Source organism: Pseudophryne corroboree, chromosome 6 (assembly GCF_028390025.1).
Source record: "Pseudophryne corroboree isolate aPseCor3 chromosome 6, aPseCor3.hap2, whole genome shotgun sequence".
NCBI classification, from domain to species: Eukaryota; Metazoa; Chordata; class Amphibia; order Anura; family Myobatrachidae; genus Pseudophryne; species Pseudophryne corroboree.
This window is the reverse complement of record NC_086449.1, coordinates 504,064,269-504,079,911: the sequence shown is the minus strand read 5'-3', so window position 1 is coordinate 504,079,911 and position 15,643 is coordinate 504,064,269. Positions and strand designations below refer to the sequence as shown.

At 41.2% G+C, this 15,643-nt stretch overlaps 1 protein-coding gene across 4 annotated transcripts in view; it reads left to right on the top strand.

Moving 5' to 3' along the window:
• Positions 1-15,643, top strand: part of SYT1 (synaptotagmin 1) — a 1,004,279-nt gene that overhangs the window by 108,893 nt on the left and 879,743 nt on the right. For all 4 annotated transcript variants that reach the window (XM_063927398.1, XM_063927392.1, XM_063927393.1 and 1 more), the window contains one exon: positions 2,565-2,691. The gene's annotated coding sequence lies outside the window, so the exon portion shown is untranslated. The remainder of the gene's footprint in view (positions 1-2,564; positions 2,692-15,643) is intronic.

Below are 15,643 nucleotides of genomic sequence, written 5' to 3'. Positions count from 1 at the left end.
AAGAGCTAATGCATCTGCAACTGAGTAAACAAACAGGGCTGTAGAAAGGATTCCCGGGCTCTAGTGATGAGAGGGAGTGGCCTAATTGCAGAGTTGTGGCCACGCTCCTTTAAAGAAAAAAAAAAGGAAGTACTTTTATGCAGTGGGGGCACCATGTGCCCCTCAGTCAGGGTCAAATCCAGGGAGGGGACGTGATCACTGCAGGGCCGTCTTACCGGCAGCGTAGGCCCCAGGGCAGAGCAATGCACTGGGGCCTCTACCCATCCTCCAGTGGTAGGGGGTTCTATCAGCTGCAGCTTTGATGTCCCTCAGGCGGTAGGTGGTGTTCTATCTTCCAATCAGCATGTAGGACATGGAGCGGTGATTTCTGCTATTTACTCCTTTTTTGCACAGATGGTGGAAGGGAGAACTCTAAACTGTAGAAGGGGGCATTGGGCTGAATGAAGGGGCCCTGGTACATGACTTCCAGGGTGGTAGGGGATGTTTAATACATAGGGAAGGGGTGGACAGTGGAGTGGGCTTAATATTTATCATTTTCCGGTGGGAAGGCCACTTGCTTGACTGCAGATATCTCAAGTTCCTGGAAATAGATTTCTTAGCTTTGTATGGGATAAAAAAAATAAAGAGTTCTACCTTGCAGGGGGTACTGGGGACTTGAGGATCAGAGTTCAGGAGCCAGAGCAATTCACCAATGAATATACTGTATAAAACTGCATATCAGGCATGAGGATCTGGAGCTGGGACCAGCTGCTGGAAGGCTGATATCTCTGGTTCTGGGCATAATGGAGACAAGCTGCCAGGGTCCACCAAAAGGGAAGAGTCCCAGCTTATGGAGTATACCCTCAGAAAAACTCTATGTCAGACAGAACCCAAGATATCTGGCTGTGAAGAGCAATTAACAGGCTTGGATGGGGACTAATGCTTCGAAGTCGGATATCTCGAGTTCCCCATGGCCGAGTTTTTAAAATCTGGTATCCCTGGAAAGAGGGAACCCTCAGCTATCAGCAGCCCAGCACACAGCAATTAGTGCTGGACTGGAAAAATTGGGCTGTAGGATGACATATAAGGGGAGGGTGCATGGACCTAGGCCCACACCAGGCCCCATCAAGAAGCCCGGGCCCAGGTAATAAGTACCAACTTCCCTCCCCTCTCAGCGCCACTGTAAAACACCACCATTTTAACAAGCACACTTAATATCCACTTCTCATGCAAGTCCCATCCTAGATCTGATTTCTTCAATGAAGTACTTTATTACAGGCATGAATCCTCTCAATTTTACTGGGTATGCATTGTATTGTTCTCAAGGGTGATTAAAAAATGTCAAAGTGTGGATAGCTTTCAGGGGAGACTTACTGAACAGAGATTTTAAATGCAGTTTTCAGAACAGGATGTATGGTTTACAGACCACAAAACCACATCTGAATCATCCTGATTCCCTTCCATTACATTTTGCATGCACTCAGTCTACCTAACTCACCCCAAAGCCTTGATAAAAGGATGCTTATCCATCCTAAAACCTTAGCAGGCAGAGACAAGCAGACAGTGAGCTGAGTGACTTTACAATATGCAATTACTTGAGTAAAAACATTGGGCCCGAAAATGGATGTTTTTCCAGATTTATCCCATTGTTTCACCTGTATTTTTTTTTATACAGGCTATACAATTTGGTCACCTGTAAAAAAAAAAAAAATTCTCACGTAAACACACAGGTTCCGTGAAACCAGTGTGTTTTCAGAAGAAACAGACCCTTTTTCTGATTACATATTGTAGCAAGATTTGGGACTAGTTTAAATTTCTGTACATCTGTCTTTGAAATACAGTAAAACTTGTATAATTATACACACACATACAGTACACACATGACCCCCCCAGGGCCGGATTTAGGGGGGGGGGTGAAGGGGGCAACCGCCCCCCTAACACAGTCATAGCCACGCACACTTTTTAGCAGTAGAGAGCTCTCCGGGGAGAGCCTGAGGCAGAACGATGTGCTGCAGCTTATACCACAGCAGCACAGAGGAGCCAGGAGAGCAAGGGTTACAGAGCATTTGCCCCTCACTTGCTGGTGTGTGGGTACTAGGGCTAATAAATACAATTACCCCATAGCACATTCACATGCACATAGAACAATCACAAAGCTCTATCTCAGTCTCACTCAAAAAGTTCAGTCAGAATTGAGAGAGGAGGAGTTAGGATTGCAGATGGGAGGAGTTGGGACTGTAGAGGGAGGAGTCAAGATAAAACAGTAAACCACCTCCCCTAAAGAAAAGTCTAGATCCGTCCCTGGTATATATATATATATATACTCACATATGTCTAACTTATATACACACATATGTTATACAATAATTTTTCTTATTTTATATGATTTACCTTTGTGAAATGCCTAAAATGTATCTCAGTAGTCCATTTTCATGAACATATAGTCATGGCAGATAGGATCTTGTGATCTGGATGATTTTGTAGCTGCTTTAATAATGAGCTTGTTTGTAATCAGAAAAATTGCCACAAAAACAAAACTCTGCCATTTAGATAATCTTTTCTCTTTTTTTTTTCATTTTCTTTAGTGTTTTGTGCTTCTTGCCAGCCGGGATACAAAGACTAATGAAGATGGTTGCTTACTCAAAGACTATATAAGAAAGAAAAAAAATAATCACAATAAGCTGATCAAATATTTCAAAAACAATAAAAAAGGTAAGAATTTCATGAACTTCATGAGGAGTCTTGTTGTAAGGTAAAATGTCACTCTTGTTTTCTACCAATCTTTTTAATCCTTATAATTTAATAAAATTAATGCTAATGAATACCAGAATTGAAAAATGAAAAGAAAGTCTGTACTGCGCCTTGCAGTCACTAATGGTCTAGTCAGCTTATAGTGCTATATGTCCAGCTTCATCCAGATACCAGCTGTAGCGCAATTGAGCAGATGCACACAGACTATTTATATGCTTTGTCCTTGTATTAAAAGTTGTAACTGAAAATGCAGCTTTGGTGTTTTTGTGTGCTTATGTTTTGGAAACCATTTATTTTTATAGTAAAGCTTATTAGGGTTTTATCTTTTTGAAGTTTGTTTAAAGTTATTATATGCTTGCTTAATGGTATTGGCTCAAGCATGTCCAAAGTTATTATTATCTGTATGGCCTGAATTTTCTTTTTGTTCATATAGGAACTTTAGGAAATTATTTAATGTCATCTAATATAATATGTATATTACATTTATGGTATTTATATATTTTGTGCTGAGCTGATGCCTACTATTTATGTGGTTTGCAATTTTTAAGGAACCATCCAGTTAATACCAATATTAAACCAACTATAACACATTGAACATCCCTTTCTTACCTAGGAAGCTACAGCACTTAGGGGGTCATTCCGACTTGGTCGCATGCAGGCTATTTTTTGCACTGCTGCGACCAAGTAATCGCCGGCTACAGGGGAGGGGGTTAGAGCTGTGCAGGTGTGTGATTGGCTATGCAGAGAGCTGCACAAGCAAAAAGTTTGTGCAGTCTCTACACAGCTCAAGACTTACTCATCCGCTGCGATGATCCATCCTGGAGCTGACGTCAGGATCCCTCCCTGCAAACGGCCGGGCACACCTGCGTTTTCTTCAACACTCCCAGAAAACGGTGAGTTGACACTCCCGGCCGGCCTCTTCCTATCAATCTTCTTGCGTTCACCGCAGCGAACGCTTTCTTCTTTCAATCCGTCACTGTCCGGCGACGGGCAATGATGCACCTGCGCATTGCAACCCGCACGCATGCGCAGGTCAGACCTGATCGCACCGCTGCAAAAAACAGCAGCGTGCGATCAGGTCGGAATGACCCCCTAAAGCTCTTATTCGTGCACTCATAATCTCTCACCTTAAATACTGTAACCTACTTATTTCTGGTCTTGCTATCTCCTGCCTTGTTCCTCTTCAGTTCATCCTTAACTCATTTTTCTTCCTTGCTGCTGTATCAGTGCTACCCACCCACTGTCTCCCTGTCCCATCTAATGTTTAAACTTATCTTTCTTCCTTGCAAAGACTTCAATCACTCTGCTCCGCCCTATATATTCAGCCTCCTTCCAATCATGCTCATTTCCATTGACTTCATTAGCCAACAGCCTCCTCCTCTCCTTACTTTCCTGAATACCTCCTCTCATCTTCAGGATTTTCACTATGCTGCACCCATCCTCTGAAATGCTCTCCCATGTCCAATTATGTAATATCAGATCTGCATTTATGTAATTATGTTTATATGTAAAATGATGTTCTTGTCTGTACCACTGTGTACCTTTGCTTTTGTTATACCATTATAAATAAATATAACTATAATTGTTTGCAATCACATTCAATTGCATTGACCTACTGTATATTTCAATGAACATTGACCTCTAAAATTGAACAGTGTCATGGATCATAATTTTTGGCTAGATTTTATTATTTTAGCTTATGCTCTAGTGTGCTGTTTGTTTTTTGTTTTTTAACTATAAAATATGTAAAGCAAATGACCTGTGCTCACCTGTAGCTGCATGGTGTGATGCAAAATTAACAATAACTTTCATTCACAATAACTTATTTTTTTTATTGGACGTGAAGGGAGATTAATGTTAATTGTATAGAGTAATATTAATTTGGTGAAATGGTCAGACTTATGTAAAAGAAGTTAAATTTAATGTGGAGATTTTTACACTAATGTATTGCACTTTATTTAGAATTTTATTATGTACATTTACTAACTACTCTACTGTATAATTTTTATTCTGCATGCAATTGTAAATTGTTTTTGTATGCTGTACTACATATGGGTATCTGTTCCCTGTATGTTATTTTTGACAGCACTTGTTCTGTATATTCTAGAGGACATATTCATTAATATGCCCTTCATGCCTCTCAATACCTTGGTATTTGACTCTCAAGAGGCAGAGCTGTATACGATTTTACTGGAGATGTACAGACAAACAAATGTCCCCACATCTCAATGACAATTTCACTTTTAATTACTATTAGTAGAACTTTACATTGCTGGGTGCAACTGAGTTCACACATCTTCATTGCCAGAGGAGACCCAGTGCAGAGGTAATGAATTCATCTTCAAACCTCAGATATCAATCACATAGCAAGGAGTGGGGCTACGGAACCAACACTGAAGATGGCATAGGTGACTGCAGTCTTACTTTGAAAACTTACATTTTTCAGAGTTTGATAAATGAAGGTCCTGATAGTACAGAGGCGTCAGTATTGTACAGTGGCGTCGGTCACATAAATGCATCTCGCTCCAATACCTGGATTTTCACGTTACTATTATCACTTACTATTTTCACTCCATTCAGTGTTAATGAACGGGACCCTGAGTGTAGTGTTTTCACATAGAGTTATAGAACTTTAGGGGGCCCAATGCTTGCTATTTGTTCTGAACACCATTTGGTGTAAAACCATCCCCAGTTATTCTACTTGTCTCACACTGTGTTCCTCTGGCACATAAGGGGAATCACATCTTCTGTATGAATACTACATGCTGGATAATTTGTCACTAATATTATTTGCCTATTGTAATTCAATGACATTTTATATTATATTAAAAGCAATCCTTTGTAATTCAGAGTCAGCCAAAATTGTTATTTACAATAAAGTCATTAGACTAGAAAATCATATATTATTTTGAAACCCCCTCTGCAAGTCTTGTGTTGAGAGGTATGATTAAAATGTGGAGTTTCTTTTGCTAGCCTTTTGTTCACCTTCAGGGCCGGACTGGCCCACAGGGGAACTGGGGAAACCCCTGGTGGGCCCCACTGCCTGTGGGCCCTCCTCCTCCTCATCTAGGGATCAGGTTCCAGACTCTACCCTACTGCACTTGAATTATGCATTATACATATGTTACATTATTCTTCCCAGGACTATGGTTTAAAATATATTTACCATGTACTCTCTAATGGTTAGCTAAACCTCTGTGGAGCCTGACCACACCCTTAAGAATGGGCCCCTACAACTTTTTTTCCACCGGTGGGCCATTTATGTCCGAGCCTGACACTGTTCACCTTCACTATGTTACCACTGTTACTCCTTTTCCAAATGTTACTCTTCTTACCATTGATACTATTCTAAGTATTTTAGATTATAGTTATTTTAGCAAGGCCATATGTATATATACCAGTGCTGCGTGATTAGAAATGACAAGGCTAGAATGATGTGCGGTGTTCCATTGTCCTGCTACCTGTATAGCAAAAGTATCTCTTAGTTCCTTTAGATGTCAGTATTTAGGTATGTTGCCTACTTGTTAATGCATTACATGCCCTTGAAATGTTATATGTGACAATCCTTTAGCAAAATATACTTTAACACAAAAAGTTGACACATTCTGTTGCTGAATGTGCTCTTTTCTCCCTTGCAGCAGAGAAGGCGACTGTGTTAAGAGGGTGTGAGACCTCTGGAGATTTTTGCACGTTTGAATATATCTAAGAATGTTTGCAACTGTAATAATTGCACTTTAAAGTATAAACTTATTTAGAAAATATACAAAGTGTAGCAAATAAAATATCTATTTGCATATCTTATGCATTGTTGCAATATATGCTGTTTACAATATTGTTTGAATTTAGTTAAAATACAAGATGTTTTGAAATAAATGTTACATTTTTTGAAGCTGTGCAGCTGTAATCTGGAAATTACTACTGTATTTCTCTTATGTACAGTATTTAAAAATAGATTATATGCAGAGATAAATGTATCACTACATAACATATCGGTTGAATGTATGTCACAGCTGTATTTTACAGTGTTAAATAACTTTAACTTTTGAAATAATAATACTGGCCAATAGCAATTATTCCTCTTTCTTCTTTTATATGTTTATAAACTCTCAGTAAGATAATTTATAAGCAGAGCTCTATCCAATTTGCTTTCTAATAATATTGATTTTATGTCAGAAGCTTGCTAAAACTTATATTTCAGTTGGAAGACTATTCACCTATAATTACTTTTATATTTCACATAAACTCATCAGGAGCAAATGCAGGGTTTCTAGAGGGGGGGGGGGGGGGGGTTCCAGATGCAGTCCACAATCACCCGGTCTGTAGAACATTGGAACATGCGCAAGAGTCTGGTGGAGCCGTAGAAGAACCTATACACGCCCTAATCATATATATACATGGGATGCAGTTATGTGACCGGTGGTCAGGAGATCGCCGGTCACAACACCTACCCCTACATCCTGCCTCCTGAAAATCCCAACAGTCGGCATACCAACCAACAGGGACTATTCCCACTTGTGGGTGTCCACAACACCCATAGAGTGAAAATAGAACTTGTGGTGACCGCAGGTTGCCACCGAGCACAAGGTCCCCATTGCTCATCATTACGCCCCTGATGGACACTATGCTGGCATTCTTTCATGTCTTGTTTGCACATATTACTATTGTATCCTTATATTCCAGTGCATTTTTTTTCCAATCCAGATGAGTCACTTGGAGACTTTCTCATGACAAGCTAATATGATGGCAAGACCTTCTCTAGTATGTCTAGTAAACACAGACTGAATGATTTACAATGGACAGGTTATTGATATATTTGATTGTGTTTAGTGATGCCTAGACAAATCAGCTTTTTCATACTGCTTTGGAGGCTATTAAAATGTCTAAAATTTAACAGTACCTCAAAAAAGTAGCTATTACTTTTAAATATACAGTAAACATTTTCAAATACACTTTTGGACTGTAAGCTCTTTGACAACACTACATACATTTTAAAAAACTGAATTTTATGGTAACATAACCTCAGAAGAAATAATCTATTTCCTTTTTAAATCATTTGAGAATGTTAAGGTGAATAAAAGAAAAGGGCAGCAAGTCTCTAAATCATACTTCATCATTAGCTAGAACAAATCTGAATCCCTAATGTTATGTGTTCAGATAAATTAGCTAGTGTCTTTGTGGCCAGTCATCTAAAATCATTTTCTACAGCTCTCCTATAAGAGGTCAAAACAGAACACACAGAAGTAGTGAATCTCATTTAGCCCATGAGGTTTACATGAAAATGAGGCAGTCATGCAGACGCCTCTACTTATCAATTATATATTGAACCAGCCAGTAGAAACCCAGGAGCATAGAGCTTAAATAGAGCTTCTTTCTCACTACTATAATTATTTTTACTCGCTATCAGGACTGCATCCCCTTCATTGTTTTTTGCTACATTTAATTTTCTTGATAATAAACATGTTTCTTTCACTTTAATACATGTTGTAGCTAAATACTGATGAAAACTATGTATTTGTCAAAGGTACAATATAAATATGACTTAGCCTGTGTATATCAGTACTTAAATCTGCTCACAGCCAGCTTCTTATTCCAGCCGAGGATCAGAATAATTATAGTCCATTCTATAGTCATTTCTGAGTGTTCTTTTCGCATAAAAAGATGCTCAGTGGGAAAAACAACTACTCAATACAGTAACCCTCTGAGCACAACAAACAAGCTTAAGGCACCAATTTTCTGTCAGTCCCAGGGTTCCCAGTTATGCTAATTACAATATTCAAATGGAATAGAGGCTTTAGTAAGCCTTTCACTTTTCTGGTTTCATTAATTCTTGTATGAATAACCTGCAGAGGATAATGAAACACACCATGCAATGTTGAAATAGCCATCACTTCCATAGAAATAATATGTGCAGGTAGAGAGCAATTGTAGATCACATGGGCATTTCTGTTGAATAACAAGTAATTGTTGCTATTATTTTCTTTACTTTGAACCAGTTACAAATTCAGCAGCTTATCCCAATCTGACGGCATTACAAAAGGGGGAAAATATTTGGTTATATAACAAAGGTAGTGGTAGACACTTCTACCATTTATATTCACTGTGTATGTCTACAAAATGCACTTTCTGCCAAATGAAAGAAAAGATACAAAGGGTCACTGCAAGTTGATCGTAGCTGTGCTAAATTTAGCACAGCTACGATCAGGCACTCAGACATGCAGGGGGACGCCCAGCACAGGGCTAGTCCGCCCCGCATGTCAGTGCCGGCCCTCCCCCCACAGAAGTGCAAAAGCATCGCACAGCGGCAAATTTTGCATTTCAGGAGTAGCTCCCGGCCAGCATAGCTCCTGCGGCTGGCCGGGAGAACCTCTTCGCTGCCCGGGTCACAGCGGCTGCGTGTGATGTCACGCAGCCACCACGGCCTGCACCCCCAATGGTCTGGCCATGCCTGCGTTGGCCGGACTTTGCCCCCTAAATGGCAGCTAAATGCCGCCGTCCAGCCCCCTCCCACCCATCGACCGCCTCTGGCTGTCAATCAGGCAGAGCAAATCGCTAGGCAATGATGGCCATGTGCAGTACTGACCTGATTGCATGGCAGAGTGCGATAAACTGCAGAGTGCAATCGGGTCAGAATGACCCCCACAGTACATTGTATCCGTTGATAAATAACAGAAAGAGAGAGAGGGGAGGAGAGAAAGAGAGAGTGAGAGAGAGTGCAATTTAACCACACTGAACACAAGTTACATCCTCACTGGACTGCAATAAATCGTCTAGGGGTATATTTGCTAAAAGTCAATTTGGCTCGATTTTTGATCGATTTTGTGTTTCAGGGTCTAAATCACACATTTACTAATAGAAGATTTTTGACATTATTTAAAATAAATATATATAAAAATCATCTGTTAGTAAATGTGGAATTTAGACCCTGAAATACAAAATCGACCAACTAATAAGTGATTTTTTCATTTTTTAAAAGGATGTCATAATCATCTGTTAGTAGATTTGTGATTTAGATCCTAAAACAAAAAAATCGATAAAAAAATAGAAGAAACATTGACCCAAAACGACTTTTAGTAAATATACCCCCCAATATCAGTCATTGGCTATAAAGTGCAAACACATAATCATTCTCTTACATCTGCCTGACATTATTTTCTCTTTGCTCCCTTTCTCATTTCTCTCCCAGATCTCCTTTGATTCCTTTTATCTTCTTGTACTTCCAGCTCATGTCCTGCTTTTGCACATCAGCTCCATCTTGTTTACTCTCTCTTCTATCTCACTCCTACATGTTGCATTCCCTCTTGTCTCTCTGAAGCGTCTTTCCTTTACCCTGTATCTCTCCTGCTTGCACTAGTGTCACCTACATACATTTTCATATTCTCCACTTTCTTATTTCTCTTTTTCATGTCTTGATATAGTTATATAGTACTTGTATCCAGAGGCGTAGCTAGGCTTTTTGGAGCCCAGGGCAAGATGGAAAATGCCCCCCCCCCCAAAAAAAAAACACACCAAGAGAAGCATGTGCACGCGCCGAAGGCGCGTATGCCGAAAAATGGGCCCACTGAAAATGGCCCACAGTGCCAGTTACATTGCCCCACAGTGCCAGATACAATGCCCCACAGTGCCGGATACATGCCCCACAGTGCCAGATACGTTGCCCCACAGTGCCAGATACATGCCCCACAGTGCCAGATACATGCCCCACAGTGCCAGTTACATTGCCCCACAGTGCCAGTTACATTGCCCCACAGTGCCAGATACATGCCCCATAGTGCCAGTTACATTGCCCCACAATGCCAGTTACATTGCCCCACAGTGCCAGATACATTCCCCACTCAGTGCCAGATACATGCCCCACTGTGCCAGATACATGCCCCACTGTGCCAGTTACATGCCCCACTGCGCCAGTTACATGCCCCACTCAGTGCCAGTTACATGCCCCACTCAGTGCCAGTTACATGCCCTACTCAGTGCCAGATACATGCCCCACTGTGCCGCCCCCCCCCCCCCGGTCACTCACCGCTTGTTGATATGTGAGGGGAGGAAAGCGCAGCGCCTCTCCTTCCCCTCACCGCTCCAGGTCTCCGGCGGCTGTCTGGCGCCGGTTAGCTAGCCAATCAGAGCTTGCGGACCGGCAGCCAATCAGGAGCCGGTCCGCAAGCTCTGATTTGCTAATGCCGCCGGAGACCGGACACAGCGAGCTGCTAGTGCTGGCAGCGGTGGTGAGGGGAGGGAGAGACGCTGCGCTCTCCTCCCCTCACATTTCGGCGTGACAGGGACGAGTGGGGCATGATGCCCTGGCCGCTGGCGGCACCCCCCTCTCCTGGGCCTGCCAAGGCACCCAGGGCATGTGCCCCAGTCGCCCTACCCTTGTTACGCCTCTGCTTGTATCATTAGCCTATTGCCAGCAACCAAAACTGCAAAACATGCAAAAATAGTTCTTCAGACAAATTGGTTAAATCTATTTGATTTAAACAATTTGTCCGAACAACTATTTTTGGCTGTTTTCCAGCTTTTGGGAGCAAATGGTTTATTGTCATTTTCTCTCATACATTATCAGATTTTTGTTCCAACCAGCCAGATTGGACAGATAGGCTAAGGACACAAAAATGATGTACAGTATGTATGAGGACACCAAAAAAAGCTATCAATGAAACTACACCAACATACATCTCTTCACATATCTCAAAATCTCTCATAACTAAGCCCTTCTACTCTGCGCAAAATCTGTGTTTCTCATTCATATTAATTACCTGGTCTCATTCACTGTTACAGGACTTACTTTGGGTTGCACCGAACCTGTGGAATTCCATCCCTCATGCAACAAGACTTTATTTTAGCCTCCAAATCTTCAATTGTTCCCTGAAAACTTAGCTCCAGAACCACCCACATAACCTGTACTCTACACATATCACACAAAATATATATATAATTCAGGGGAGTATCAAGAGAGGAGGAGGCCGATGTGCAGACTCCATGTGGGCCCTCTTATCTCTAGCTGGCAGAGCTGTAGACTCTGGGCACTAGGGTCACTAGGGGACCATAGCACTGTCCCAGAGTCTAGTGTGAAGGTCTCTGAGAAAATAGTGTGGCGGACATTTTCCCAAAGATCTTACTGCGCATGCGCAAAATGCAGAGAAAATGGATACAACGCCATTCCTGGCGATTTCTGCAGCACTGTTGGAGGGTAAGTAAAAAATGGGTGTGGGATGTGGGCCCTGCAGCGGCCCGTGTGCTGCACACACACTGCACCCATTTTAAATACGCCAGTGATATAAACTCTTTCTACACTCACACAAGCCTCTGACCCCAAACCAACATTGCTACAGTATGTACAGGATTATACGTATAGCCCACACAAAACATTTACTTTTGCAATCTAGCTCGATTAATTTGCAATATATAACAACTATCCACCTGTGTTTTCTACTATCTATCCTATAGATCAGTGATTCTCAACCTGTGATAATGCTACCAATATTCTTCCAAATCATGTTACTAATCATTCCCATTCTATGGGGGCTGCAAAACTTTACTCCGCTAGGAAAATCTCCAGATGATGTTACCCTATAGTAGCCTATGTGCTACTACTTCACATATTTTTTTTTGGAAAGGGAGCCTCTGGCTCCCTCTCTATTGGCCCATGGTGACGCATGTGTTGGCCCACAGATGCAAATGTGCATTGGCTGCGCGAGACCCTGCCCAGGTAGCAGTCTGATAGTGTTAGCATAGACAAATGCAGTGGAAGTTTCTGGTTGCCTGGAAACCCCCGTCCTCTTGGCAAGTGGCTAAAATTATGACAGCAGTAGCAATGGTATATAATACGATTACTAGAGCTGCCACCACATCAAGCAGGTTTAGGGATAGGAGAGAACTGCTGCACATGCCCAGTGGTAACAGCTTCTTCTACCAAGTTTGCTGTGTGTGCAGTTCTGAGTCCTCAATCAGTACAGTAAACCAGAGAGTAGCTACTAGGAAGAAGAGACAGTAGCCTTACCATGAGGTGGGAGAATGTGTGCTTAGAAAGTGCAGTATTGGTTGTATTATGCTTGTGAATTTATTTATTATAGTATGTTTAACCTTTTCCTGACCACTTATCTTATTTTTATTATTTAAATATGTTTGATACAGCCTATACTATAGACCATCTATAGTGTTAAATATTAATACTGTATTCCATGTTCCACAGAGAAGGAGATTGTGGATTGCATTTGGAGACCTCCCTCTAGAAATCCTGCGTTGCCACTGGTTATGCTAACACACTGCTAGACGCTTTTCACCAGTACAAACTCTGCCTTTCCTGGCAAGAATATGTTAGTAAATATGTGTGAAAAGATTTATCACCTCCACATTAAAAATGTGAATTGTGATAAATGTGCCCTTAATATTATTTATTTACTAGCTGTTCTACCCATTCTCCACATGGTAGTTTCTGATTTTCATGGTTGTAAATATAAATGAGTGTTTAAAACTTGATGAATCTATAGAGATGTAGATTTGAGATGTCTTAATGTAAGTAAATATTAATCCATGGTTCTTGGCGTTACCCGAGGAGCACCCGTAGCAGATACAGTAAAAATTGACAGGATAATTTTTATAGTTTATTAAATTATACACACTGGAGGTGCAATCCAAATTTTGATCTGATTGTCCATTTAGGCGTTATCGTTCACGTAGCGCAAGCCACGCATCGGTGATGATGTCATTATGTCGACCCCCTTTTCATCCCCAAAGGGAAGGTTTATTAAAATTCCAATTAATTAGTTTTCCTATTTCCCACCTGCAGAATACCTATGTTAGATTTCAGCTTCTTAACATATCGGGAACGGGAAGTAAGAGAATTAGTGATGAGTCAGTCAGTCAGTGATTGAGAGATGCAGTAAAAAGTGACAGGACCATTTTTGTAGTTTATGAAATTCTACACACTGGAAATAAAATCCAAATTTTTATCCGATTGTCCAATTGTTATCGTTCGTGCAATCGTTATCGTTCATACAACGCAAGCTACGCATCGGTAAGGATGTCATTATGTCAACCCCCTTTTCATCCCCTTATGGGAGGTGAATTAAAATTCTAATTAGATAGTTTTCCTATTTTCCACCTGAAGAATTCCTGTGTTGAATTTCAGCTTCCTAACATTTCGGGAAGTAGGAGAATTAGTGATGAGTCAGTTAGTCAGTCAGTGAGTGAGCGCTTTCTCATATATATATATATATATATATATATATATATACCCATATATTTATTTGTAGTCATGCTGCAATTTTAAGTTGATTAATTTCCTAATTTAATTGCCTAAACACTAATTGCAACTCAGTGACACCCCAATTGGAGCACATTCTTCACAGGTCCTGGCAGAAACATAAGTGCACACATCTGCTGTAGATCTCAGAAATAAGTGAGTCTCAGAGCATTGACAGTGATCTTACTCTTTACACACGGGGTGGGGCAGGGGGACAGACACAAGTGCTCCTTCTCAAACACAGCGCTAAAATGTGTAGTAATGAGTCTTGTGAAGCTGTATGTAAACAGATACCTCGGAATCTCTTCTTACTCTGATATTATGATACTGCACATGTGATCACAATTCACAGCACAGAGCCAGTCACTAGCTACATGAAGCATCCACCCTTACCGGCATCCCATGCAACAACGTGACTGCAGAGCACCCTACCTAATATAACATACAGGAGGACTGACACAAATATTACAGGGGACTCTCTCCCAGTATATATTACATTGCCAACAGCACAAGGGGCTAATATATGGGTGGACCAGCACCACCTAGGCAGCACTAGGTATGCCCACTTTGGTGGATCGCTGTGGAGAGATTTCTAGTTACGCCCCTACACCAGGGGTATGCACTGTGACATTCAGGGGTACTGAAAGATGTTTCTGTAATAGCTGGAAAGTCCATTCAGGTGATAATTAGACACATACAGTAGGGAAAGCAGTCTCCTAGGGCTCTCTAGCCACATGCATTACAGTAACACTATGATAAAGGAATAGAAAAGGCTATCTATAAATACCAGTGAAAGAAAGCATATGTGGACTATAGTTTTAGTGTCTGCTTTACATTTTTCATAAATTGCAATATGTGACAAATATATATGCAAAATACATACTTGTGTCATTTCTAATTTTTTCCAAATCCCATTTCTAGCACATTTATTGCTTATATTTAGACATACAGTACCTAAACATTTTACCTAATAGTAATTGTATTCATTACAATTGAATAACTTTGCATATTTTGGGGTGTACATATAACACATATGGGCTGCCAGGGGCTACTCAGGCAGAAAATGATTGAGCAGCACTGCTATAGATTGTAAGCATGCAAGCAGGCCAGCCCCCTTTAACTCTTTGGGGCCCATTTATCATTGATCGCATTTGCAATTCGATCTGAGAGCGATATTAGCCCTCAAGATTGCATTGCTGAATGCAATAACTTTGGCAGCACTTATCATTTTAAACCCGCAGGGACAGGGTCTCTCAAAGGAAAGGAGCCCATCACAGTGATGTACTGTAACAGATGCCAGGGCTTGTGTACATGCACAGTCCCGCTGACAGTACGTGCAGAGTGGCCACTTCCCCGGAACCCTCTGCCGGCAGGGAATGTGGTGAGTAGCCCATAGGCTACAACAGGCTGCCGCAATCTTCACATTCTGGAAATTGCTAAAACTGGCAGCATAGCATAGCCCATAGAAACCTATGGGGGATGCCACAGCTAGTGCAAATGGAGGGATCACAGCAGTTATCAGAAATATCTTCTGTGGTCCCTCCTACATACATTCGTGAATACTTAATATTTATGGCTAACGTCCGCACCTAACCCCTGAAAATGAGGGTTTTGGGGGAAATAGGCACAAATATTGGGGTATGTTTACTAAGCCTTGGATGGAGATAAAGTGGA